The sequence below is a fragment of the Dromiciops gliroides genome, chromosome 1 (genome assembly GCF_019393635.1).
Source record: "Dromiciops gliroides isolate mDroGli1 chromosome 1, mDroGli1.pri, whole genome shotgun sequence".
Taxonomy (NCBI): domain Eukaryota; kingdom Metazoa; phylum Chordata; class Mammalia; order Microbiotheria; family Microbiotheriidae; genus Dromiciops; species Dromiciops gliroides.
This window is the reverse complement of record NC_057861.1, coordinates 133,007,665-133,035,130: the sequence shown is the minus strand read 5'-3', so window position 1 is coordinate 133,035,130 and position 27,466 is coordinate 133,007,665. Positions and strand designations below refer to the sequence as shown.

Genomic DNA, 27,466 nt, shown 5'->3' with positions numbered 1-27,466 from the left:
AATGGGGTCATGAAAAATTGGACAGGACTGAAATAACTAAATTGGACAATGAATTTACTCTTGATAGTGATTTTCATGAGGACCTGAAGAGACTAAAATGAAAAGTAGCTCTTCACAATATGGTTCTTTAGTTTGGAACTGTAGCAGCTCTTTCAAAAGTCTGTTGTCCTGGGGGGGGGGGGCAGCTAGGTGGCTCAGTGGATAAAGCACTGGCTCTGTATTCAGGAAGACCTGAATTCAAATCTGGCCTCAGACACTTGACACTTACTAGCTGTGTGACCCTGTGCAAGTCACTTAACCCTCACTGCCCCACCCCCCACCCCCCCAAAAAAAGCCTGTTGTCCGAAGCAGATTCATAAGTAGGAACATTGGTGCTCTTGGCAACTACCAAGTACTGTATCTTAGGAAAAGTTCATGTAACAGTTTCTTTATTAGGGAGAAGGCACAGGGCACCACTTGAGTCAGTCATGGAGACCCTGGTTTAAGATTGCTGCTAGAGAGCCTATCGTTAAGGGAGGCGCTCATCCTAGCATGCTATCTAGTTGTTTTCTGTTTTAACTAATTAAACTTGCTAAGTGCTAAGCTGTATTATCCCCCTTTAAATCTGATACCTTCTAAGTTAAGTCCCCTGAGCCATAACCCCAGCCACCCAAACTTAGTTTTAGCTCTGGTTTATAGTTCTGTATGCCTTGTGATCTAGATGATGTTTCTGCTCAAAATCAGCCATTCTAAGGCCTTGCTGATCACTGGAATAGCCTGTCCATTAGTGTAGTATCTCTCTTAGGATGGAAAGTAAGATGGAGCTGAGCTGGATTTGCAACTTTAAAATCCTGTGTCATTTCCACTTATTCACAATGACCTCCTCGTCGGGTGGCCCCCAGATTCAGAAGTTATGCTTTAATGTGTCCTTCAGACACTTCTTTTTTGTTTGAGCATGGTAAAGTTAGTTTATAAGAGTTATTTTAAGAGTTTTAAGATTCTGTCTCTTATCAGTTTTCACCAGACTTGGCATCTGATTTGGATAAAATGACCACTTAAGGTTCTTTTCATCCTTAATACAGCATATGATGGAATCTAGAAAGATAGCTGGAATAAGAATATTACTGACCCAGGAACCTAATAAATGCTTTTTGAAGATGATGGTGAAATAAAGGGCAGTGATCAGTACTGCGTCATTAGAATAGTCATGGAATAAAACCAGCTCTTCTCAGTATATATGAAACAGCTGCTTGAGATGTCTGTAGAATTTTTTAAGCAATTGATTCATGAGATTTCTTTTTCAGAATCTCATAAGGAAAACAATATGAGTATCAGTATTCTGAGCAGAACATTGGAGCTATTTTGAAACATTTGTTATTTTCTATAACTTAGATCTTTAGATCATATATTTAGAGCTAAAAGGAACCTGCTAGGTCCCATAAAGGGATTAGTCGAATGAGCATTTTGGTCTGATGTGCTGAGATGACTGGTTAGAAAACTAAGGTCCAGAGAGCTTATGAGTTCCCCAAGGTCACACAGGTGTAGAAGAGCTGGGATTGAAAACCAGGTCTTTTGATGCCAAATCCATAATTTGTTTTACCATCTGTACCAAGGTAAAATACAAGAGGCTACTTCTTTCTCTTAAGTATCAAGTGCAGAGCACTGAGACTATGAAATATCTCTACTAGTACGGATTCCTGAGTTCTGTTCACTAACACAGCCCCTCCATGTTTCATTAAGTATCTTGATTGGAAATTCATCACCCTGGTGGGTCAACTTTCTGGTAGTCAGCCCTACTAGACTGATTAAGCCCATACCTTATATGGTTACCACTTTGGCAAAGCCGCCACTGATCATAATTGGTTCTGGGACAAAATCCAATAGTGAAGTTGGACTTGATAGTTCATAGGAGGTTGAAAGAAGAGTAGCTACCATGCAGCTATTCCTTTTAACCATGTTTGATGTAATCTGAAGTCCACACTATAACCCTGACTTCAGTCTTTTATTCTTTTTCTTTTATTTTTTGGCGGGGCAATGGGGGTTAAATGACTTGCCCAGGGTCACACAGCTAGTAAGTGTTGAGTGTCTGAGGCCGAATTTGAACTCAGGTACTCCTGAATCCAGGGCCAGTGCTTTATCCACTATGCCACCTAGCTGCCCCCCAGTCTTTTATTCTTTAGAGTGGTTCGTGCCTTCCTATTTTTATGAGTTATGTTTTTGTTTTTGTTTTTGTTTTTTTTTATTTGTTTGCTGAGTGGGGTTTGAGTAAAAGAACCAGTTGAAATTAATTATCTAATACTTTTTGATATTCAGATTTCATTACTTCTGTATATGCAGAATAATTCTTGATTGGTTAGCAAAATTTCACTGAGTAGATGTCCTTAACTGCCTTGATTTATCAAATAGATGAGAAGACTAACAATAAGAGTATCAATTTTCAAAATGAGTGACTGAAATATTTCAAGAAGATTAAAACATTTCATTCTCTTAAATAATTTAAATGTTTCTCCAGTAATTTTGTTTAAACTAATAATTTGCTTAGCAAAGCCTTTATTTGTAACATAAACTTGGCCTAACCATTGTTCCATATTCTCTTAAATACTGAATTAGCAATATCCAAATAAATTATTTTTTCCCTAAAGTGCTAAGCTTTGGACTTACAGGACCCAAGGTTGATGACTTGCAAAATTGTATGTGAACCCCTTATTATACTGTGTAATAAAAAAGTAATCTGAATAAAACACAGTTAAACTTTGTAATTGTCTAAACAGTGGGAAAATAAGGTCAAAGAGAAACACTAAGAAGATGAAATGCAGTAATTAATAGGTGCTTTTCCTTCAGAGACAAGACTAATGCCAACAGCACAGAAAAGAAATATGTGGAATATTTCAAAACAAGTTATTTCTAACTTGTTTTGCATTGAGAAAGAGTTGGTATAGGATAACAACTGGGATGATTTTGCTGTTGTTCAATCATTTTCAGTCACATCTGACTCTTCATGACCCTATTTGGGGTTTTCTTGGCAAAGATAGTAGAGTGTTTTGGAGTAGTATCTGCTGAGCCACCTAGCTGGACTGGCGGTACCTTGGAGATCAAAGAAAGACAATTCCTAATTAATTTTGAATATCAGCACCTTTATTTCTAAAAGTTTAATTTTGGCAGAGAAATGAAAATATATAGTTCAATTCATACATACATACATACATACACACATCTATATACCTCTATATACATATACATACACACACATATACATGTTTGAATGTTGTCTCCCCATTAGATTGTAAGCTCTTTAACATCAGGGATTGTTTTTGCCTCTTTTTGTATACCTTGTTCTTAGCATAGTGCCTAGCACAGAGTAGGCGTTTAATAGGTGTTTATTGTTTGATTGTTTTGTTTCTGTTTATCTTCATCTAGACTCTCACCCCTTACTCATTCCTCAATATGTGACTTCTCCTACTACCACTTTAGTAAAATAGTTCTCTCCTAGATCACCAACGATTCCTAATCACCAAATCTAGTGTCTTCTTAGTTCTTATCCTCCTTGACCTGCAGAGGTTTGTGTTTGTTTTATTAATACTGGCAGATACCTTTTTTACTCATTCTTTTCTTGGTTGTGGTCATAATACTCTCCTCTAGCATGTCTCTTGCTTCTCTGGTTGCTCCTCTTCTTCTTCCTATCCCCTAAATATATGTGTTTTCCAAAGCCTTCTTCTTGATTCCTTTCTGTTCTGTCTTTTCCCCTATGCTCTGACCTTTGGTATTCTCATTTTCTTTCGTTGCTTGGAATTTGAAGACCTGAGTTCAGGTTCAGTTTTGGGGTTTTTTGTTTTGTTTTTTATTTTTTATTTTTCAGATTCAGTTTTGAACACTATCTTTGTAACCAGGAACAAATCCCCAGGCTTCACTGTTCTCCTCTATAAAAGAGGAATAGTACATCACCAATTCAGAGGGCTGTGGGGAAGGGTTTTTTTGTAAACAGTTAAATGGTATCTATATATAGACGTTATCATCATCTCCATGTAGATAATAACCAAATCTTTATATTTTTCCACAGCTAACTCTCATCCTCCAATTTCTAATTGCCCTCTATGCTTCGATTTAGATTTTCTGTTTTCATTTATTTTTCATTTATTTCTTAAAAGTAATAAACATTTTTATTTATAGTTTGGGGTTCCAATTTTTATCCCTTCTTCCCTTGCTACCTTTCCTGCACCCCTCCCCAAGGTGGTAAACAATAAGATATAGTTTATACATGGATGAATATGTAAAATATTACCATATTAGTAATTTTGTATGTTAAAACAAATTTTAAAAAATGAAAGAAAGTGAAACTAGCATGCTTCAGTCTGTGTTCCAGCAATATCAGTTCTTTCTTTGGAGGTGGATAGTATGTTCCATCAATAGTCCTTTGGGATTGTCTTGAATCATTGTATTGTTGAGAATAGTTAAGTCTTTCACACGTCTTCATCAAACATTATTGCTGTCTCTGTGCACAATGTTCTCTTGGTCCTGCTCACTTCACTACACATCAGTTCATAAAAGTCTTTCCATGCCTTTCTGAAATCATCCTGCTTGTCATTTCTTATAGCACAATAATATTCCATCACCATCATATACTACAGCTTGTTTAGCCATTTCTCAGTTGATGGGCATTCATTTGATTTCCAATTCTTTGCCACCACAAAAAGAGCGGCTATAAATATTTTTGTACAAATAAATATTTTTCTCTTTTTGGGGATGTCTTTGGGATATAAACCTAGCAGTGGTATTGCTGGATCAAAGGGTATCTGTTCTCATTTTTGATGTTCAAAATTGATCTCATTGTGACCCACATCCCTACCACTCTCACCCCCCCCAAAAAAAAAAACAACCCAACCCTTCTTCTCCTTTTTAATTCCTTATTTCTTATTTATGGTACCACAATTCTCCCAATGACCAAAGACCAAAACCTGAGACCTTTGATTCTTCCTTCTCCCACACACCCCACAATCAATAAGTTGCCAAGTCTACTTCAACTTCCACAGTATTTGCTGCTTCTGTATCTTTCCCTTTCTTTCCACTGATGCCCCATATTTTAGACAGCATGGCATACTGTAGTGGAAAGAGAATGGGATTCAGAATTAGAGCACTAGGGTTCAAATCCCCCCGTGACACCTTAACACTTGGCTCTCCCATTAATTCACTTAAAATTACAGTTAAGCTGGACTACTTGCCTGTTCTCTGATCTCATGCCCTCTCCTTACTTTTGCAAAGCCCTCCCCTGTGCATAGAATTAATATCTTCTCCATTGTCTTTGGTTTTCCCACAGACACACATACCAGTCTCTACCTACCAAAATCTTTCCCCTGCTTCAAAACCAGGTGACATCTCTATGATGTCTTCTCTGATTGCTTTAGCTACAAGTGATTCCTTGCTCTTTAAATCTCCCAGACTACTCCAATATACTTAATATTTTTCTAACTTGTATTATGATTATTTGTATACAGAACCTATCTCCTACTGGTTCTTTGCATTCCTTGAACATAGCAAAATGTCCTGCATAGATGTCTCTTTATAAATATTGTTAAATTGAGTTTAACCAATGATCTACCCATTCCTTTTCCTATTAAATGGTCCAAGGATAGAATACTGTACTTAGAGTTAAGATGTGAATTCAAATCCTGACTCAGATACTTAGAGCAATACTTGACTTCTCAGCTTCAGTTTCCTCATCAATAAGTTAATAATCACATTCATCTCACAATGTTTTTGTGTGAATCAAATGAGGTAACTTGTAAAGTGCCTTGAAAACCTTAAAGCACTGTGTACATGCTAGCTCTAAATAGTTTTGTGGTTTTGTAGACAGAGTGCTAAGGCTGAAGTCAAGAAGGCAGTTCAAATCCATCCTACGATATTTACTAGTTGTGTGACCCTGGGCAAGTCATTTAACCTCTTTTAACCTGTTTCCTCAATTATAAAATAGGGATAATAATAGCACCTAGCTCACAGGGTTGCTGTGAGGATAACATGAGAAAATTATTTCATTTGACTATATTCTTAAAGCACTTAGCATTAGCACCTGGCACAAAGTAGGTGCCTAATAAATGTTGGTTCCTTCCCACTTGATCATTAATTTGGATACTTAATGCATCTTCCAATATAATATAAACCCTTTCAGGGAAGGAACTATATATGTTCATATTTATACATGGGACTTGGTAAAAGTCTTTGAATTTAGTAGATGCCTAATAAATTTATTGAGTTTTTCATATAGTATCAGTTTCTCAGCATCTGTTTCTGTATAAATTGCATTGTGTAGACCTATGAAAAGATGGGCATTTGTTTAATGATAATTGTGTATACTCCCATGTTTTCTGTTCTAATGGAGTCAAAAATCAAAATATTTCATGCTATTGACATCCACCATGCCAAATTTCACTTCTCTAATGAGTCTATACTGAAATCAACAGTCTTTTGGGGGGGGGGGGGCTATGGGGGTTAAGTGACTTGCCCAGGATCACACAGCTAGTAAGTGTAAAGTGTTTGAGGCTGGATTTGAACTCAGGTACTCCTGAATCCAGGGCTGGTGCTTTATCCACTGCGCCACCTAGCTGCCCCCAAATCAACAGTCTTAATTGCCATATTTCCTCAACTTCTACCAGGAAGGCTATTTTTACTGAATTACAATATGTTTAAAACTTTCCATACAAAGCAATTATAGCTCTTTTAAATGTTTGTATGATCTGTTGTTTTTTTTAAATCTACATACAGAATACCAAGTGTTAATGAAACATAAAAGAGTAAACTTTGGGTATTTTAGTTTTGAAAGTGATACTGTGAGGCATCCACTGTGTTCAAATATCAGAGTCTAATATAAGAGGAGAGACCAACTAATGAATAACTATAGTCTACTTAGTTACATGATCCATTTGCTGTAATTATTAAGTAGTTTGGTATAGTCTCTTTTCTTTATTTATCATGTAACCTTAACTATTAGCAAAAGTATTTAATTATTATATATATATATAGTAGTAAATGATTTAGCATTATAGTAATAATTGACATAAATAAATTTATGTGCATATCAAACTCCCAGACCCCACCAACACCAGACTGCACATTCCTTGAAGTCAAGGATTATGGAACTTTGTCTTTATATCCCTAGTACCTAGTATAGGGCCTTGTATACACATTTCATAAATTTTTTTGAATTAAATTGTTAAATTTAGAATGGACACAAGGTCTAGACTTCTATAAAAGAAATTGATTCTCTAATTCAGTTTGAAGATAAGCTTGAGATTTTCCTGGGAATGTAAATAGTTGTGCATTTTCATAGTGCAGTTTTTTTGTTATGGAATTGCATTTCTGGGTAGGAGGATGCTGTAGGAGTTGTTTTTGTCTCTGTTTTGAGCACTGTCCCAGTCCTTGACTTTTCTCTATTATTAGTAACTGTAGCAACAAAAAAAATTCACATTGATAAAATACCTTTCTTCTTTTGAAGTCCATATTACTAAAGAAAATGACTTGTTAATGTTCCATTGTTGGGGGAAATTGTGGAAAGAAGGGGAAAAACAACCAGGAAGTAAAGCACTATACTACTAAAGATAGGAGAATTAGGACCCAGAAAGATTGGCTTTGTTGGAGTCTGCCAGTAAGCCAATAATTCAATTCAATAAACATTTATTAAACATATAGACAATGTACTCTTCAGAGTGCTAGAAATATATAAAGTGGCATAATCCTTGTCAAGATAGAGAAGATTGATATATATATATATACAAGTAAGTATAATATATCTTCATGTCAATAAAATGATGCTTCTCATCCATTGTTTTATTCTCTAGTTTCTGTTGCTGCTAATGAGTATAACCACATTAGTTACCTTAACTTCTGACTGAAGGACTGATACATGTAAATTTTATTGCAATAAAGTTTCAAGCATGTACATGTGCGTATATGTGGGGAGGAGATGGTAGTAGATTTCTTCCTCACTAGAGATATTCAAGCAAAGACTGGATGACCATTTGTCAAAGGTGCTGTAGAGGAGGGTTTTGTTCAGGTACACTTTGGACTAGACAGTAGCTGAGGTTTCCTCCAACCCTGATATTCCGTGATTTTGTTATTGGTAAAGAATGTTTCTCTGGTTCCTAGCCCTGGCCTTCTGGCTTATCAAGAGATATTTTTAGTCTATGTGTCTTATATCCCCCAACTAGATGGTAAACTCTGGGAAAATAGGAATATGTCTTCTATTTTTGTATGTCTGTATCTGTTTCAGGACCTATAATAGTGCTGGATCTATTTCATGAATACATGGAAGGTCAATTTAAAACGAAAATTACTGAAACTATTAACTACTGACTCTTTATGAAATGCCTGGTATCTATGATTCTGACATATGAATGCCTTCACATTTGAGAAGATCTAACCAAAAGATAGATGTTGAACAGAGTGTGATTGACAATATATGCAACTGAGCCATTGATTGACTAGTATTCGATGAATATTAGACATAAAAGGGATCTTCATGATAATTCAGTTCATCCTCCTTATCTCAAAGTGAACTTTCCAAGGCCATGCAATTTGTTAGCAACTGAGTTGAAACAAAAATTCAGGTTTCAAGGTTTGATAAACCCAAAGATCCAAGTTTTGGGAGCAAGAACTCACCATTGACAAAAATTGCTAGAAAATTGGGAAGCTGGTGAAAAACTAGGCACAGACCAACATCTCATTCTGTATATCAGAATTGGTCAAATTGGTAAATGATTAGACATAAAGGGTGATATGTTAGGTAAATTCAGGGAGCATGGAAAAATTAACTATCAGATATGTGGATAAGGGAAGATTTTATGATCAAACAAGAGATACAAAGGATCATGAGAGGTAAAAATGGATTATTTTAAGGTTTTGCAAACACATACACAAAAAATATCCAGGATTTCTAAAATCAAATCTGAGGTTCCTTTCACTCTAAAGTGCTACTTTTGTGTGTGTATATATATATATATATATATGGTTTTAAGTATACTGAAATAATAATTAAAAGTCTCAAATTCGTTAACACTTTGTGGAGTTTAGCATTGATTGAAACATAAGGAACCTAAAATTGGAAAGTTTTTTTTGTTTTTTGGATCTTCTATGAACTTAAACTATTGTTGCTTAATATTTGACCATTGTCTCATTAATGCCACAGCAACAATATGGTACAATGGATAGAGCACTGGATCTGGATCCAAGAAGTCTTGGGTTCAAATTTAGCTTCAGTCCCTAGATGGGTGATCCTAGGCAAGTCATTAAACCTTTACCTGCCTTGGTTTTTCCATGTGTAAAATGAGGATAATAACAGCACTTGCCTCCCAGAGTGGTTGTGAGGATTGAATGAGATAACATATGGAAAGCACTTTGCAAATCTCAAATGTTAGTTATTATTGCTGAACAGTAGATCTGTCCCCAAACAGTGTTCTACTTTGCAAGGCAGTGGGTTCTCCATCCCTGAAATTCTTTAAGCAGGTGCTAGATAATCATTTGTCAGGGATATTATAATGAAGTAGGAGAGATTCAACTCCATAACTTATGAAGTCCTTTCAATTCAGAGACTGAGAGGAAAGCATGAGTATATGTACCTAGAAAACCCAGAGGGAAAATCACTAAAAATTAATTTGTATATATATATATATATATATATATATATATATATATATATATATATATATATATATATATATATATATGCAAAGGGTCAGCTAGGTGGTGTCATAGATAGAGTGTCAGGCCCAGAGTCAAGAAGATTCATCTTCCTGAGTTCAAACCTGGCCTCAGACACTTACTAGCTATGTGACCTTGGGTAAGTCACTTAACTCTGTTTCAATTTCTTCATTGAGTTTAAAATTGGCTTCAGACACTTACTAGCTGTGTGAACCTGGGCAAATCACTTAACTCTACCTCAGTTTCCTCATCTGTAAAATGAACTGGAAAAGGAAATAGCAAACCACTCCAGTATCTTTTCCAAGAAAACCCCAAATGGGGTCATAAAGAGTCAGATACAACTGAAGTAACTGAACAGCAATATATGTAAGGTGCTATGTTAATTCCTAGAAATATTAAGATCACAATCTTTGCCCTCAAAAAGTTTACATTTTTGAAGGGGTAAGAGGAGAGGGAGATATGAACTATAACATAGAGAAGAATAATTTAAAGAGGGAAAGATAACTGTTATTTAGGGGCATTTGGGAAAGCTTTGCCATGGAGGCCAGCACGTGAGCTGAGTTTTGAAGGGAGATAAAGATTTTGAAAAGAGACATGAGGAGGGAGTGCATTCCAAGTATGGAAAACAGCTTTTGCAAATGAGCAGAGGTGGGAGATGGAACAAATGGTAGAAACTTCGACTTCTCAAAGGAGGAAAAAAAGGGTCTGGAAAGATAGGGTAAAATCAAGCAAGCTGTGGCAAAAGTCAAAATGAACGGAGCTGTTTAGCAGAACGGACGATGGGGACTTTTATATTGTCACAGATATGAATTTGCCTTCCTTCATCGGTGTTTCTAAGTAAGATGTATCCCAAGTAGCAATATGTGAAAGGAAAAGGCTGCGGCATCTTTTCCATTTAGAAATTTTATCTACCAATCCCGCAGATTAAATTGTTTTCACCAGTTTAATACTACAAATATGGGTACAGTTTATACATTCCAACATTAAATCAGCATCTGTGTCCCAGAACCACAAATCAATTTGTGTCAATTCAATATTATTATAAATACCTGTTGTTTTTTTCCAGTATCTTGTGGCAGGGAAAGGAAGGCAGCTCTGGACCTGTGATGTCATTAGCAGAGAGTTGCCTAGGACCACACACAGCCAATATGTCTCAGAGACAGAACTGGAACTCATTTCTAAAGCCCTCTATTCATAATCCATATGTAATTACAATTGAAGTTCATACCAGGTTGTAAACATCACAGATGTAAAAGTTGAGGATGATAAAAACATACCTTTTTTTAAACAGTTTATCTTTTGTTCTTGCTGTGTATTTCATGTTTGTCTCAGTTTCTTAGATTATAATAAAATTATCTAGTTAGGTTTTTACTCTTTTCTTTACAATACTTATATAGAGATTAAAATATTAATTCACCAATTAGTCATATCTTTTACATTCAAGTGTGTCACTGACTCATTTAGCAGAATATATCTTTTGAGTTATTTTCTAATAATGACCATACATTTATAATCCTATCTAGACTTTTCCTCCCACTTTCCATATGACCAAGGACCAATGCTGTGAAAGAGCTGGTGATTTCCAGCTGTCTGTAGCCCAATAGATATAAAATGGTGCAGAACATAACCAGCTAATGTAGGCATTTAACTCATGACGTTAATGTGAGGTAGCACTAAACTAAGTGAGCTAGCCAAATGCAAAGAAATAAATTGAAGACATGAGGCCGTCTAGTCCAATTTTATTTTACAAGTATGGAAACTAAGCTTGAAGGAACTTGCTGAAAATCATGTAATATGTGACAAAGTCAGTAAAAAATCACCAGCATGTTTAATTTCCCATTATTAGAAGCCATCTTTGAGTCCATGACTGAACCTCATTTGAATAATGATTCAGTGAAATCACACGTTTAATTCCTATCCCTAAGATAATGATAGTTCTCTATGAATTTTGATTACATCATGCAATCATTTTAATCTGAAAGCTTTTCTGGCCCTGGTTTCACAAAGCCCAGGTTAGTAGCTAGCATCTAACAAAAAATCAGGCCATATGCAGCATCCCCAATTCTATTATAATTTAAAAGATGTTTTTAAATAGATGAACTCAGATCATTCCACAGTTACAAACATGGAAAACAATACACACACACACACACACACACACACATATATAAATGACTTAGTAGGTAGGTAATTCAGAATAACCAAATGTCAACATTAAAAGCATAGTCTTCCCACACACTGTGGAAAAGGACTATTATGTCTCCTTGGATTGTCTTCTAGGGCCTTCTTGATATTCATGATGATTTTAGTTCAGAATGTGAAGGCTGAGGTGAAGGTTGAACCGGGATGGATTGAGTCTAGGGATAAGACAAAAAAGGAGAAAAGCAAGGCAAAAGAAGAAAAGTAGAAGGGTCCATGGGATGAATTGAACTAGATGGCCATTGAGGTCTGTGATATTGTGAATGAAGAGGAGACATACATCCCGGAAAGAAACTATGAGTAATTTATTTGAGGTGGCAGTCCATTTCTTTTTCTGTGTTGGCCTTTGCATTATTTATTCCTTTCAATTGTCCATGGTAGGAATTTTCTGGGACAAAATGACAGTCATAAATGAAAATAAATAATATAAAACAGAGGCTTTACAAATGCTTAGCCAAAAAAAAATCTAAATAAAAGCAGGATTGATACTTAAAAAGAAGCAAATTGGTGAAGGTTGAAAAGCACTAGACTTAAGAGTAGAAAGATCATGATCCAAATTCTAGCCCCTTTGTACATGACTGATGACCCTGTGCAGGTCACTTTGATTCTGTGAGTCTCCATTTCTTCATATATAAAGTGGGGATGATGCTGGTGGTGGTGATGATGCATATACTACTTTGCCTCACAAAATTGTTGTGAGGAAAATACTTCATTAACCTTGAATTTCAGTACTTTGATGGATCTGTGATCATATCATTGTGGAAACTTCCTCCAGTGTAATAGCTCACTACATACCTCTGCTTTCTGATCTTGTATATCTCTCACCCATGTCTTCCTATAAATGTTCCACAGAGTTCAACCTGAATAAGAACCTGTAGGGTTCTTATGGCACACGAGCTGATAATCCTTCACCTTTGCTGCATGACTGGCTAATCTTTTTCTAGTCATACATCTCTCTGTTGATACCTTTGGTCGTGATCTTAAAATTGCTTTTTAAATGAATTATGAGGATGATGAACTTTTTTCAGCTAAATTATCAGCTCATGATAGTTATTGATTACTCACCCACAGCTTATGTGTAAGGCATTAGAAGACCTGATTCTGGCTCTTAAAAAACCCACAGTGGAAAATAATGCTCAAAATTTAATGATTATAACTTAACTTAATGTTACCTTGTACATCTACTTAATGGGAAAATTGGGAGGGGGTGTATATTGAAGTGTTTGTGTTTTTAATGATTATTAAGTTTACAATAACTAAGAAAAATTAAAATAAATATGTATATTAAAAGAGTTAGACACAGCTTATTTGATTCTTCTGCTATATGGCACTTAATAACATTGGTTTTCCTAGAGTCGGAGTGCTTTTATATGATTGAACTATAAGAATGTTAGTGTGTGTACTCTGAGCCCCAAAAAGAAAATTATAGATGAGGGACATAAGTTTAGGATTGTATCTCATGCTTAGGAAGGTGATTGTATTGGAACCATTTCTTAGGGGAACCAGCAATAGAATCTAGCAGCAATTGGCTGAAATAGCATATACTTTATGTTTTATTGCATTTATTTTATTCTGAACTTTAGGAATAAAACAAATAAAAAATGACAATTTAACAAATTAATTTATATATTCAATGCTATCCCAATTAAATTACAAAAAATTACTTTACTAAATTAGAAATAATAACAAAATTCACTTGGAATAACAAAAAGTCAAGAATATCAAAGGAACTAATGAAAAAAATGTTAAGGCATGAGGTTTAGCAGTACCAGATCTCAAACTATATTATAAGAATATACTTTAAATGGTTAAGAAGGGGGACAATAAGCTATCGAAAGGAAGAAGATAGGTAAGGAACACTAAGAGTGTGATCTCAGAAATTGAGAGAGAAGCAACTGGGAGGAATGAATGGCAACAGTGTTAAGTGGTGAAAAAGAATCATGAAAGATGAGGAAAACAAAAATGAAAGTTACTTAATTTGTAGAAAAGGAAGTCATTGGTGACTTTTTGAGAAAGCAATTTCATTAGAATGGTTTGGAGTGAACCTAGGTTTCAAGAGGTTATGGAGAGGGTGAATGATGAGAAAGTAAAGGCATTGGGTCTAGGTATTAGCATGTGCCTGTACACACCCTGTCTTTAATATGTCTTAGGGTAAAGATTATTATATCTATTTTACTTATAGTGAAACTGAAATCAGGGAAGTTAACTGACTTTCTCATGGTCATATAGTTATGAAATACCTCTCACAGAATCCAGGATCTTGGAGTTGAAAGGGACTTTGAAGAACTATTTCAACTCATACCTGAACAAGAAATCTCCCTACCACACACCCCAAAAGTGATCATCCACCTGTTTCTTGAAGATCTTAAGTAAGAGGAAACCTATTATCTCCCAAGGCAGCCCATTTCACTTTGGGATATTTCTAATTGATAAGACATTTTCCCTCTAAGAAAGCCTAATTTTTTTCTCAACCATTTCCACCCATTAGTCCTAATTGTTCATTTTAAGGCCAAGCAAAATGTCTAGTCCCTCTTCCATATGACAGATCTTAAGATACTTGGATTATGCTATCACATCCTCTCCTATTCTCCAGGGTAAATATCTTCAGGTTTTTCAAATAATTTTCATATGATATGTTTTCCCTTTGCCATCCTAGCTTCCTTCTCTTTGTATTCTGTATCATATCAATTTCTTCCCAAAAATGTGGCACCAAGAATTAAACACAGTATTCCAGATATGGACAAAGAAGGGCAGAAAACAGCAAGATTATCATGCCTACAGTCCTGAACACTAAAAGGAGGTGGTGTGGTTCAGGGGGAAGACTGATAGAATTGAAGAAAAAGGACCTGGGTTTTAATCATAATTTAGTCACTCCCTACCTGTGTTACTTGAATAAATAACTCCACTGAACCTCAGTTTCCTTATATATAAAATGAAGGGGTTGGGTTAGATGGCTTCAAAAGCTTCTTCCATCTCTATGATCTTAGCATCTTAATTTTTTTATTATTTAACATTCAGTTTTTAAATTTTGAGTTCCAAATTTTCTCTCTCACCAACCCCTCCTGCACTCATTGAGAAAGCAAACAATATGATATCCATTATGCATGTGAAGTCATGTAAAACATATTTCCATATTAGCCATGTTGCAAAGAAAAAGAAAGGGAGGGAGGGAGAGAGGAAAAGAAGAAAAGAAAGAAAATAAAAAAATATGCTTTAATTTGTGCTCAGAGTTCCTCAATTCTTTCTCTGAAGGTACATGGCATTTTTCAACATGAGTTCCTTGGAATTGTCATGTACTATTATATTCATTAGAGTAGCTAAGTCTGTCTTTCACAGTTGCTTATTGTTAAAATATTGCTGTTACTTTGTACAATGTTCTGTTCTGCTTACTTCACTTTTCATCAGTTTCTATAAGTCCTCTCAGGTATTTCTGAAATCATACCCTTCATAGGATTCCATCATCTTAATGCAGCCCAAGATGGCATTGACTTTTTTGGGTACCAGAATATGCTGCTGACACATATTGAACTTATGATTGAGTAAACTGCCAGCTCTTCTTTAGGCAAACTGCCAAAGGTGCAGCCACATGGCACAGTGACTCTGGAGTCATGAGGATCTGAGTTCAGATCTCACCTCAGATACTTACTAGCTGTGTGAACCTGGGCAAGTTACTTAACTCCAATTGCCTTAAATATCTAGGGCCATCTCTAGTTGTCCTGATATATATATATATATATATATATATATATATATATATATATATACATACACACATACATACATATATACATATCTTGCCACTGGACCCAGATGGCTCTGGAGGAGAGACTGAGGTTGGCGAGCTTGCACAGACTTTCCTCACTTAAATCTAATTTGGTATAAGTCATGACATCTGTCATGGTCCTCTTCAATAATGAAGGACAAACAACAGGGAAACCGCTGTCTAATTACACTTTGACCTTCTGTACTTCAGAAATTGATTCACTTTTATTTAAATTGTAAGAATTTGTATTTATTTCTTTTAAATATAATCTTATATTTGGGCAAATGTCATAGCCTAAGATCTTTTTAGGTGAATATTTTGGCTATGCCTCCCAGCTTTGAATCATCTGCATATTTGTTAAACATACTATCTACAATATACCTCTTTGTAAGCCATTTATAAAAATGGTGAACCATATGGGACTAGCTAGATATGGTAGGGAATAGCTATAACCTTTAACACTAGGGGAGACTGAAGTAGATCATTTGGGCTTGGGAATTCTGTGTTGTTGTAGCACTAAAATCAATTGAGTGTACTAAGCCCAAAACAAATATGGTGAGCTCCTAAGAGCAGGCAAAGGAACACCAGGATGACTAAAGAGGGGAAAACTGATCCAAATCAAAGATAAAATAGGTCAAAATATATGTGCTAAGAATTAGTGGGATCTGGCCCATTGGCGAGTTCTACAATTCCAGCCTAAGTTAATTAGACTTATTCTCAAAACAACAAAAAAACAAAACAAAAAACTGAATTAAACTAAAAACATGCATGGGACCAAGAATAGTTCTTCACTAAATCCCCCTCTCCAAGTTGATTCCAAACTATTAATAACTACTCAGAGTCTGGTCATTCAACTGGATTCTAATCCACTTAACTGTCCTATTATGTAGTTCACATTTCTTGATTTCATCCATAAGAATGACATGTGAAATTTCATCTGCTTTGCTAAAATCTAGGTAAGGTATTTTTTAAGCTACATCATTCAACTAATCTTGTGACTTTGACAAAAATAGAAATGAAGTTTGTTTTAATTAAGTGTTGCTGGCTCTTTATGATCCCCATTTCTTTTTCTCAATGTTCATTCTAGATTTCTATCAGTAATCAAATTCAAGCTCACTTACTTAAAGTTGATAAATTCTCTTCTCTTCCCCTTAAAAATACTATTCTCCAATCCACTAACTCTTAAAGATTGCTGATAGAGGCTAAGCAATCACGTTTACCCATTCATCATTTCTTATAGTACTCTATGATGTAGTTCCTTTCCAGCTTGTGATAAGAACTCATTCAATGCACCTAGTTGCTCTTGTACTATGTTTCTACCTCTCTTGAGTTTCAGCTCCATATCACCCACTTTTATTCTGTCCTTCCCAAAATGAGAGTTGAACATCTTTCTTCTCTCTGTGGACTGAGTTATCATCTGATGATCCTCTTTTCCCCAATAGAGTTTTCGAAAAGAAAAACTAAATCAAGCGTACTTTTTCTGTTACCTTTAGATTTCCTTACCAGGAATTCAGGTATTCTGACTCCTTCTATTAGATAAGAAAAAACTCTTCCTTTTTAATAATGTTTCTCTCTCTCTCTCTCTCTCTCTCTCTCTCTCTCTCTCTCTCTCTCTCTCTCTATATATATATATATATATATATATGTATATATATGCGCATATACAAAACCAAAACATATACTTATGTGTATACACACAAACATATATGTTTTGCTTTTTTTTTGCTTTCCCTTGGCAATTTCACCTACTCTCATGGCTTCAGACTTCAGTCATATGCAAATGACAATGACTCCCAAATCTAGATCTTCAGTCCTGATCTCTCCTCTGAGCTCCAAACTCCCATCTTCAACCGTCAATTACACTGTCTTCCACATTTGCAAAGTCTTCTCGATATAGTCTGATCATCATGCCATCCATGTGACTCAAATGAAGTCTGAAATTATGAATTAGTGAGAATGAATGGTGAATGAATGAATGAAAAATTATTAATTAAGCACTTACTCAGTGACAAGCATTGTGCTAAGCATTGGGGATAGAGATGAAAAATCAGACAGTCTCTGCCTTGAAAGAGCTTATATTCTAATGGGAGAGACAACATACGTAGTGGTGGTGGCCAAGAGGGGAGGCCCTTAGGTTCAGAAAATAATGGGGATAACCCAGGAATAGGAAGTGAAGTAAACTATGGCTAGGGCTTTCCTGAAAAAGTGGTCCAGGATGAGTATTTGCCTATCTAGACAGGGAGACCCCAGAAAGACATAAGTTCTAGAGGGGAAATGGTTAGCACCTGAAGGGCATGGTCTATAGGCTGGGAGACAAGGCAGCTGTTAAAGCTAAGAAAGAAGTGCATGTGCAGTTCATTTGGATTCCTTTTTTTTTTTCTTATTGAAAATTTCATAGTAATTTTAAAAGCACAGTTGACTTTCCTTTTCAAGGGTTTGAGAAGGACTGTTTTAGAAGCTGTTAACATTTCTTCTTGGATCTAGTGGTTATTTAGTGATAATTGAGCAATCATGCTGATTAAAATGCCACATTGTTAATACAACTCTCTGCCCCAAGTAGCAGAGTAATTACTATGGTTGGAAAGGAGATCTGAATCATGTCTTCCAAGAAGAGGCTTAGCCTTGCTAGATGGCCACACAGCACAACCTGTCCTCACAAATCGGGTGTTTTCAGACAAATATAGTGCCCAACTCCCTTATTTTTAAACCAGGCATTTTTCAGTCAAACTGAGCCTTAATCTTATCAGCTGGCTTTCTAACTAAGCTAAAAGATCTTTTGCCTTGAGAGGGCCAAACAGATGAAAAGAGAGGCATTTTAACTTTGGCTGTCCTCTCTTAACTGCTAGACATTAGGATCCAAATGTAGGCTTTTTCATCTTCTAAAACTGAGAATCTGCTGCATGGTACAAAAAATAGGCAAAACATTTACTTGAGAATATTCCAGGCCACTTCCTTTTATGAACTGAGGATCCTTGCACTGGATTTTTTTTTGGTAGATTTGTCAGAGGCAGCTACTGGCTAGGATACAAAAATAAAATAAATACCTAGCAATATATTCTAGTCACACAAATGGCTCGCCAAACGATTTTGCTCTGGGTTGAAATTAATGTGCATAATCTTTGCAGGGGTGTGTGTGTGTGTGTGTGTGTGTGTGTGTGTGTGTGTGTGTGTGTGTGTGTTGTTGTTGTTGTTGTTTCCCTCCTGGCTTCCATTAACCCAGAAAACTAGTCTTTTCTTAAAACCTCTTTTCAAATGATGGGTACAGTATGAATCCAAACAAATGAAGCTATAGGCAATGTACTATGTTCAGGTAAAAGGACAATCACAAAATCACACAGCGTTACAACTACAAGGGACTTTAAAAATCCTTTTCTCTTCAATCTCAATTGTTTTACAGCAATTGAAACAGAGGACTAGCTATGGGAAGTGAATTTCCCAAGGCCTATAAATTTTAGTTATATAATTTTGACGGGGTAATAGGGGAGTCAGTTTTGTCATTAGGAAAACTTGGGTTTTTAAGCCCTGCCACTGAAACATACAGGATGTGTGACCATAGGCAAGTTCTATAACCTCTTAGTACCCCAGATAACCATTTAAGACTAAAAGTTATGGAAACTTTCCTGATCTGTATTGGTGGGTATAGCTTTTCACAATAGGAGTTTCTCGACCTTAAACCTTGAACTGGATAGAAGCTTCCTAGGATGAGAATCATCTGTCTGAATCATGCTCACCCACTCTAGAATTATCCATACCAAGGCCTAGAGAAAACATTTGGAGGCAGGTGAGGGTCTAGACTCTCTTTCAGCAGATCTTAACCTCCAATGTGTTGTTTATCATATGGTCTTGGGATGGTCGGGCATGATTACAGTTGAGTAAATGCACCTAAGTTAAGCTATTGGGAGTACCTAAGTTTGACCCCCATCTTTGTAAACCAATAGAATATAGGCCCCTTGAGGACAGGGAGTGGTTTAATTTTGTCTTAGCATCCCCATTCCTAACATGGTCCCCAGCACATAGTAACTGCTTAATAAATTGTGGTTGAATTGAATTGAATTTGAACACATTCTGTAACATTGCCCACTCCTTAGTCCCTGCCATTAGAAAGCAGGACATTTTGACATCCCTGGTATAGTATAGGGCTATTCCAAGCCATGTAGAAGAAGGCAGTGAATCTCCCCCTTCTCCGTGTAATTTCTAGTTAATTCAGCATCCCTATTGGTAAGGGATATAGTGGGCTCCAGGGGCTTATACTAGAAATAATAATAAGTATTTAAGGGAATAATACTGAAAAATGTGAGAGGTCAGGAAGAAGTAGCCATTAATCATTACCTACTATATACCTACTGTATATAAGGAAAGGGGGGGGGGTGAGTTGTGTGTTGGAGGTGGATACAAAAAAGTGTAAGAAATGGTATGTTCCTTAACCTTGAAAACCTTACCAACTAGTCAAAAGGGGCACAAGACCATGGTGTAGTGCAAATGGCCCCCTCCCGGGGGTCAGTCTTTCCCTCTTCTACTCCTGCATTTCAGCTAATTAACTCTGTGACCATTAACTTTTGAGTTCCTTGAGGGCAGGGACTATCTTTTGCCACCTTTTGTATCTCCAGTGCATAGCAGTGCCTGGCAGTAGTAAACCCTTAATAAATGTTTATTGACGGATTGATTGACCTTGGATCAGTTCCCATCTGGGCTTCTCATGAACATGGCCCCTCCAGGGTTTTTGAGAAGATAAAATGAAATAGTGTATGTAAAACCCTTTGCAAACCTTAATGCATTTTATAAGTACTACTTAACTATTATTATCTGTAACATGAAGGAAGTCACTAAATAATCTCTAAGGAGGACCCTTTCAGCTCCTAGGTTCTCTGAATCAAATTAAATGTATAGGGAGGAAAATATATGTAACAATAAATGGAAATAAACCCGACAGCTATTTGAGGCTACAAGATGGAGGCACCTGTTTTATAAAATCGAAGAGATGTTCATTCCCTCACAAACCTCTGATTGCCTCTGCTTTCCTGTGCTATATTTAGTTAATGTTGATGGAAGTTGCTCCCCATGTTTCAGACTGGTTTTCTTCTGGGAAATTAAGCATATCTTTACCCTCTTAGCTTTAACCTTCAAGGTTTCTGAGCCACCTATGACAAAGAAGTAAAGCTTACTAATGTATTGGCTTTATATAAAGATCCTCAAAGCCATCCTTTCCTAAATCTATTCAAGCCACAGGATCTACACAGTAAACATGGACCTTGTTAGGTCTTAATTGTTAGTGTTTATAAAACCTATAGGTTTAATTTGATTTAGAGAATCTCAGAGCTTAAAGGGGCTTCCTTAGAGATTGTTTAGTGACTACCTTCATCGTGCACATATTAATAATGTTAGCTAGCATTTATATAACACTTTAAGGTTTGCAAAGTGTTTTATACACATTATCTTATTTAATCTTTGGGTACTATACCTCTTTTTTGTTGTCCTTTACAGACCATTGATATAGCCTAATAATATGAATATTTACATATCTATATAGATATGCATAATTTTTTCCACTTATGAAGAATTTGTTATTTCTCTTTTCTGTTTCTATTTAGCCTACACTTGTATTCTGGAACTGTTCTTCTACACAAGTTAGGGGGAAAGTGAATAACTTAAATTCATATCCATGTAAACTAGCACAATCTAGTGTTGATAGACATTGAAAGTATATTGTACTAGAAGGATGATAATAGCCTTACTTAGACATCATTAAATTTGGAGATCTCAAAGTTATGGAAGTCAAGCATACTTTCAAAGTTTTCTAGGTGACAAAGATTCCAGTTATTGTGAAGCCCTTCTTGAATCTAGTTTATATGGGATGCAATTGACAGTAAACTAGCCTTTTATTAGGCATGCAACTAGCACAGTGCTAAGCACTGGGGATACAAAAACAAAAATGAAATGTTCTCTGTCCTCAAGGGGCTTACACTCTAATAGAATAGATAACATGTTCATATATTGGGTTATACATAAGAGATTTTAAAAAAATTAATACAGGCTTGTAGGGCAGTTGGGGGCATCAAAAAGTCCCCATGCAGAAGGTTGTGCTTGAGCTGAATTTTGAAGCGAAACAAGGATTCTAAGTGGTAAAAGAGAGGAAGTAAGGCATTCCAGGCATGGGGAAAAGGGAGTGGGGAAACAAGTGCAGAAGCAGGGAGATGGGAGATAGTGTCATGTGTGAAATTGTACACAAGAACCCTCCAAATTCATTTTAGTGACTTTAGCACACATTGATTGTTTCTAGAACACTGACTATACCATTCATCATTTATTATATACTGTCTAATAGTATCAATTATCTTTACACATCAATTACCTTTTCATATTAGGGGTTTGGATCCTTGATAGATTCCCCTGAAAGACAAAGGTCTGATCTTATACTTTTTCACCCTCTCCTCCACAGCACATAGCACAGTGCCTTAAACATGGTTGGTACACGTTCAATAAATTAGTAGGTAGTATTTCCTTCATCTCATCTTTCCCTCTCCCTCTTCCTAAAACAGCCTATTAACACTCCTTCCTCATGTCTACCTGTTAAAATCCTCTTCTTCTTCTTCTTTTTTTTTTTCCAGAGCAGTGAGGGTTAAGTGACTTGCCTAGGGTCACACAGCTAGTAAGTGTCCTGTGTCTGAGGCTGGCTTTGAACTCAGGTCCTCCTGAATCCAGGGCAGGTGCTTTATCCACTGTGCCACTTAGCTGCCCCTCTCTTCTTCTTTCAAGGCTGGTTTTCTTCTGGGAAATTCTTCTGGTGGCTCAGGTGCTACCTCTCCCATGAAGCCTTTCTCTGTTTCTTTCTCATTCCTCTCTACAAGTGATATCATCTTCCTCAATTATCCTAGAGCAGAGGGCCTAGAGCTCACCTTTGCTCTTGTGATAACCTGCTATTATGTTTCTTTGTGTACATGTTGTATTTTCCATAAACTAGGTTAAGGGACTGTGCTATTTTCATACATCTTTATATCTTCCCCCCAGTGTCTACTGAAGTGCCTGACATCACTTAATAAATGCTTGTTGGATTTGATTCACTGGTTTGATATTGATGTGTAAAATGTGATTAAATATATATGTATAAAATGTATTATTATATTGTAATAATAGAATAAAATATGTATATATCATATTGATATATGTAAAATATCTAGCGAAATTGTTGTTCAGTTATTTTCAGTTGCATACAACTCTTTGTGACTCTATTTGGGGTTTTCTTAGCCAAGGTGCTGGATGGGGTTTGCCATTTCCTTCTCCTGCCTATTTTACAGATGAGGAAACTGAGGCAATAGGGTTGAGTGACTTGCCCAGGGTTAAGTAGCTAATAAGTGTCTGAGGCCAGATTTGAATGCAGAAAGTTTAGTCTTACTGACTATAGGCCCAACACTTTCCATTGAGTCACCTAAGTTGTCCTGGTGAAATTATAGAGAGCGTTAAAAATTGTCCCTGAATTTTCACATAATTAATTCCCCAAGAATACTTTTCTGAGCAAATACTTTTCTGGTAAAAGAGAATGATAGTTTCAAAATCATTTGTAAGTTTTGAGTAAAAGTTTGATTCAACAAAATTTCTTCAAGTACATATTAGCCTCAGGTTCATAAGGAAAAAGCCAGCTGTCTTTTGTAGATTTGGGAGTTATCAGCTCAGTGGCCCAATTTGTCCCTGCTTCTAAGTGACTGTAAAGAAGTTGTTTAACCTCTTCTCTACTACAGTTTTCTTGCTTGCAATACAGCTCTCATACCATTTCATTACCTTATGGATAGATTATTTTATTTTATTTTTATTTTTTCCAATTACATATAAAAATATTTTTTGAGTTCCAATTTTTTCTCCCACTCTCCCTTTCCTCCTCCCTCCTGAAGCCAGCAAGCAATCTGATATAGGTTACATGCTACAATCATATCAAACATATTACCACATTAGTCATGTTGTAAGAGAAGAATCAGAACAAAAGGGATGTAACGATTGGAATGATGCCACCTGGTGGAGACTTACTATAGAAGAGTTCCGCCCATGAAGCGAAGGTCTTTGAGGGCAAGACCAGGAGTCTTTTCTTTGGCGTCAGGAAGTGACGTTGGCTAGTGGGAGGAAGAAGGAAGAGACTGGCGCTCTGTCTCGCTCTCTTTCCTTTGGACTCTGGTGGAGAGCAGAGCTAGAAATGTGCTCTCCCTTTAATAGATAGGAATCTAGGCCTTTTCTTCTCTCTTTACCAAATTCTTATTCTCCTTAATAAATGCTTAAAAGTCTAACTCTTGCTAAAGCTTATAATTTAGTGGCGACCATTCATTAGATATTTTAGACAGACTAGCTAGAATTTTAGCCCTTAACAGAGAAAAAGTATAAGAGAGAATAAAGAGCAACAACAGTGAAACCAATAACAAAAATGAAAGAGCATGCTTCAATCTTCATTCAGACTCTTTTTCTTTTTCTGAATGTAGAGAGCATATTCCATCATGAGTCTTTTGGCATTGTCTTAGATCATTGTATTGCTGGGAAGAGTTAAGTCTATCATAGTTGATCATCACACAATGTTGTATTTGAAAGTCAAATTCTATTCAACTCAGGTCTTTTCATCACACATGCCTGAAAAATCCTCTCTTTAATTGAATTCCCATTTTTCCCCCTGAAGGATTATACTCAATTTTGCTGGGAAGGTGATTCTTGATTGTAATCTCAATTCCTTTGCTCTCTGGAATATCATATTTCAAGTCCTCTGATCCTTTAATGTAGAAGCTGCTAGATCTTGTGTTCCTCATTGTCATTCCACAATACTTGAATTGTTTCTTTCTGGCTGCTTGCAATATTTTCTTCTTGGCCTGGGAGCTCTAGAATTTGGCTATAATATTCCTGAGAGTTTTCATTTTAGGATCTCTTTCAGAAGGTGATTGGTGAATTCTTTAAATTTCTATTTTACCTTCCAGTTCTAGAATATTAGGGAAATTTTCCCTGACAATTTCTTGGAAGATGATGTCTAGGCTATTCTTTTGATCATGGGTTTCAGGTAGTCCAACAATTTAAAAATTATCTCTCCTGGATCTATTTTCCAAGTCAGTTGTTTTAACAATGAGATATTTTACATTGCCTTCTATTTTTTCATTCTTTTGGTTTTGCTTCATTGTTTCTTGATTTCTTATAAAGTCATTAGCTTCCATTTGCTCAATCCTAATTTTTAAGGAATTAGTTTCTTCAGAGAGCTTTTGTACCTCCTTTTCCATTTGGCCAATGTGGCTTTTCAAGGAATTCTTTTCCTCATTTGGCTATTTGTACCTCTTTTACCATTTGGCCCAGTCTTTTTTAAGGTGTTATTTTCTTCAGTATTTTTTGTTGTATCTTCTTTACCAAGCTATTGATTTTTTCATGATTTTTATTCAATCCTAATTTTTAAGCAGTGATTTTCAAGCTGTTGGCTTTTGTTTTCATGACTTTCCTGTATCACTCTCATTTCTCTTTCCATTTTTTCCTCTACCTCTCTTATTTCATTTTCAAAATCCTTTTTGATCCCCTGTATGGCCCAAGACCAATTCACATATTTCTTGGAAGCTTTGAATGTAGAAGCTTTGACTTTGTTATCTTCTTCCGAGGGTGTATTTTGATCTTCCTTGTCACCATAAAAACTTTGTATGGTCAGCATTTTTTTCTGTTTGTTCATTTTCCCACCCTATTTCTTGACTTTTACCTCTTGGTTAAAGTGGGGCACTGCTTCCAGGGTGGAAGGTGCACTGTCCCAAGCTTCAGAAGATTTGTGCAGCTGTTTACAGAGATACTGCTATAAATTTGTAAGTTTTTAGTTCTTCCAAGGTAGTATAATTTAAGGAGAGGTATATTTCATACTCTCCTGGCCTGTGCTCTGGTCTGTAAGGAACCACAGGCCTGCTTTTCTGCCCTGGAACTATGAACAGAGTCCTGCTCCACTGTGGCTGCAAGCTCTTGTATGCTTGTGCTCCTCCCCTGCCTGGTACCACCACCCAAGACTGTGACCTGCATCTGAGTATGGGCAAAACAACAGAGTCCTGCCTCAGGCCTAGCAAAGAGATCCCTGTAATCTCCTTCTGGCGAATTGTTACCACCTGTGCACCGAGTTTCAGAAGCATTTGCTACCACTGCTGATGGCCTGCTCCTGATTTGCTTTGGGTGGGGCTGGGTCTGGTCTGGGCTGGGCTGCACTCTCACTTTGGTACAACAGACCTTTCCTGCTGACCTTCTAAGTTGTCTTTGGCTGGAAAATTATTTTACCCTGTCTTTCTGTGGGTTCTGCTGCTCCAGGAATTGTCTTATGGCATTATTTGAAGATAATTGGAGGGGTTTTGGGGAGAACTCAGGCAGGTTACAGTCTTTCCTCTGCCATCTTGGCTCTATACCCCTGCTTATCATTTCTTACAACACAATAGTATTCTATTACATTCATATACCACAACTTGTTTAGTCATTCCCCAATTGATAGGCATCCCCTCAATTTCCAATTCTTTGTCACCAAAAAAAAGAGCAGCTATAAATATTTTTTTACATTTAGGTCCTTTTCCCTTTTTTATGATCCCTTTGGGATATAGACCTAGTAGTGGTATTCTAGGTCAAAGGGTATGCACAGTTTTATAGTCTTTTGGACATGGTTCCAAATCGTTCTATAGCTCTATAGCATTGATGTTCCAATTTTCTCACATTTTCTCCAACATTTATCATTTTCCTTCTTTGTCATATTAATCAATTGGATAAGTGTGAGGTGGTTTCGCAGAGATGTTGGTCTATGCCTAGTTTTGCCTTACTATTTTCCAGTTTTCCCAGCAGTTTTTGTCACATAGTGAGTTCTTATCTTGGAGGCTAGAGTCTTTGGGTTTATCAAACCAGAGATTGCTGTATTAATTTACTGTTGTGTTTTTTGTGCCTAACCTATTCCTCTGATCCAGCTCTCTATTTCTTAACCAATACCAAATTGTTTTGATGGTTATTGCTTTATAATGTAGTTTTAGATATGGTACAGCTAGGCCACCATCCTTTGCATTTTTTTCATTAATTCCCTTTATATTCTTGGCCTTTTGTTCTTGCAAATGAATTTTGTTATTATTTTTTTCTAGTTCTATGAAAAATTTTTTGGAAGTTTGATTGGTATGGCACTGAATAAGTAAATTAATTTAGGTAGAATTGTCATTTTTATTATAATAGCACAGCTACCCATAAGCAATTTATATTTTCTCATTTGTTTGGATCTAATTTTATTTGTGTGAAAAGTGTTTTATAATTGTGTTCATATAGTTCCTGGCTTTGCCTTGGCAGGTAGACTCTTTATGAGTAAAATATATATTGAATTGGGGCAAGTCTTTCTTCTTTGGTTTACATATTTAGATTTGGAAATTATACACACGCATGAATACAGGATGGGCCAAAATCATGATGTTTTAATAACTTTTTGAAAATTATTTTTCCTTTATTTTTCTCCATTCCTGAGATTTGATTTTTCATACATAATGTAAATTTATTTCCTATATATACACTGTATATGATGCTATGGTACTGTAAATTAAAAACAAAAAATAAAGGGGTTATTAAATATTGAAACCCCTTTGTGACTTTTGGCCCACCCTGTACATATACATATGTGTCTTTATGTCCTGGGAAAAGATACATATGTCTTCCTATATTTGAAGCTATAACAAATAACTGAAAATATTCTATCCCTCCCTGTATATGTCTGGACTACATAAACATTTTAGAAGTTCGATGATAATTGCTGACCAAATTGCTTTTTCATGATGTCTGTTCTTCCTCATTTTCTGTGGCTAGCACCCTATAATGAAGCTACTTTCCCAACTCTAACTCATAGATTTG

The 27,466-nt window shown here is 36.1% G+C and overlaps 1 protein-coding gene across 6 annotated transcripts in view; it reads left to right on the top strand.

The window, feature by feature from the left end:
* The window catches only part of OXR1 (oxidation resistance 1), a 585,179-nt gene that overhangs the window by 219,437 nt on the left and 338,276 nt on the right, over window positions 1-27,466 (top strand). The window lies entirely within an intron of this gene.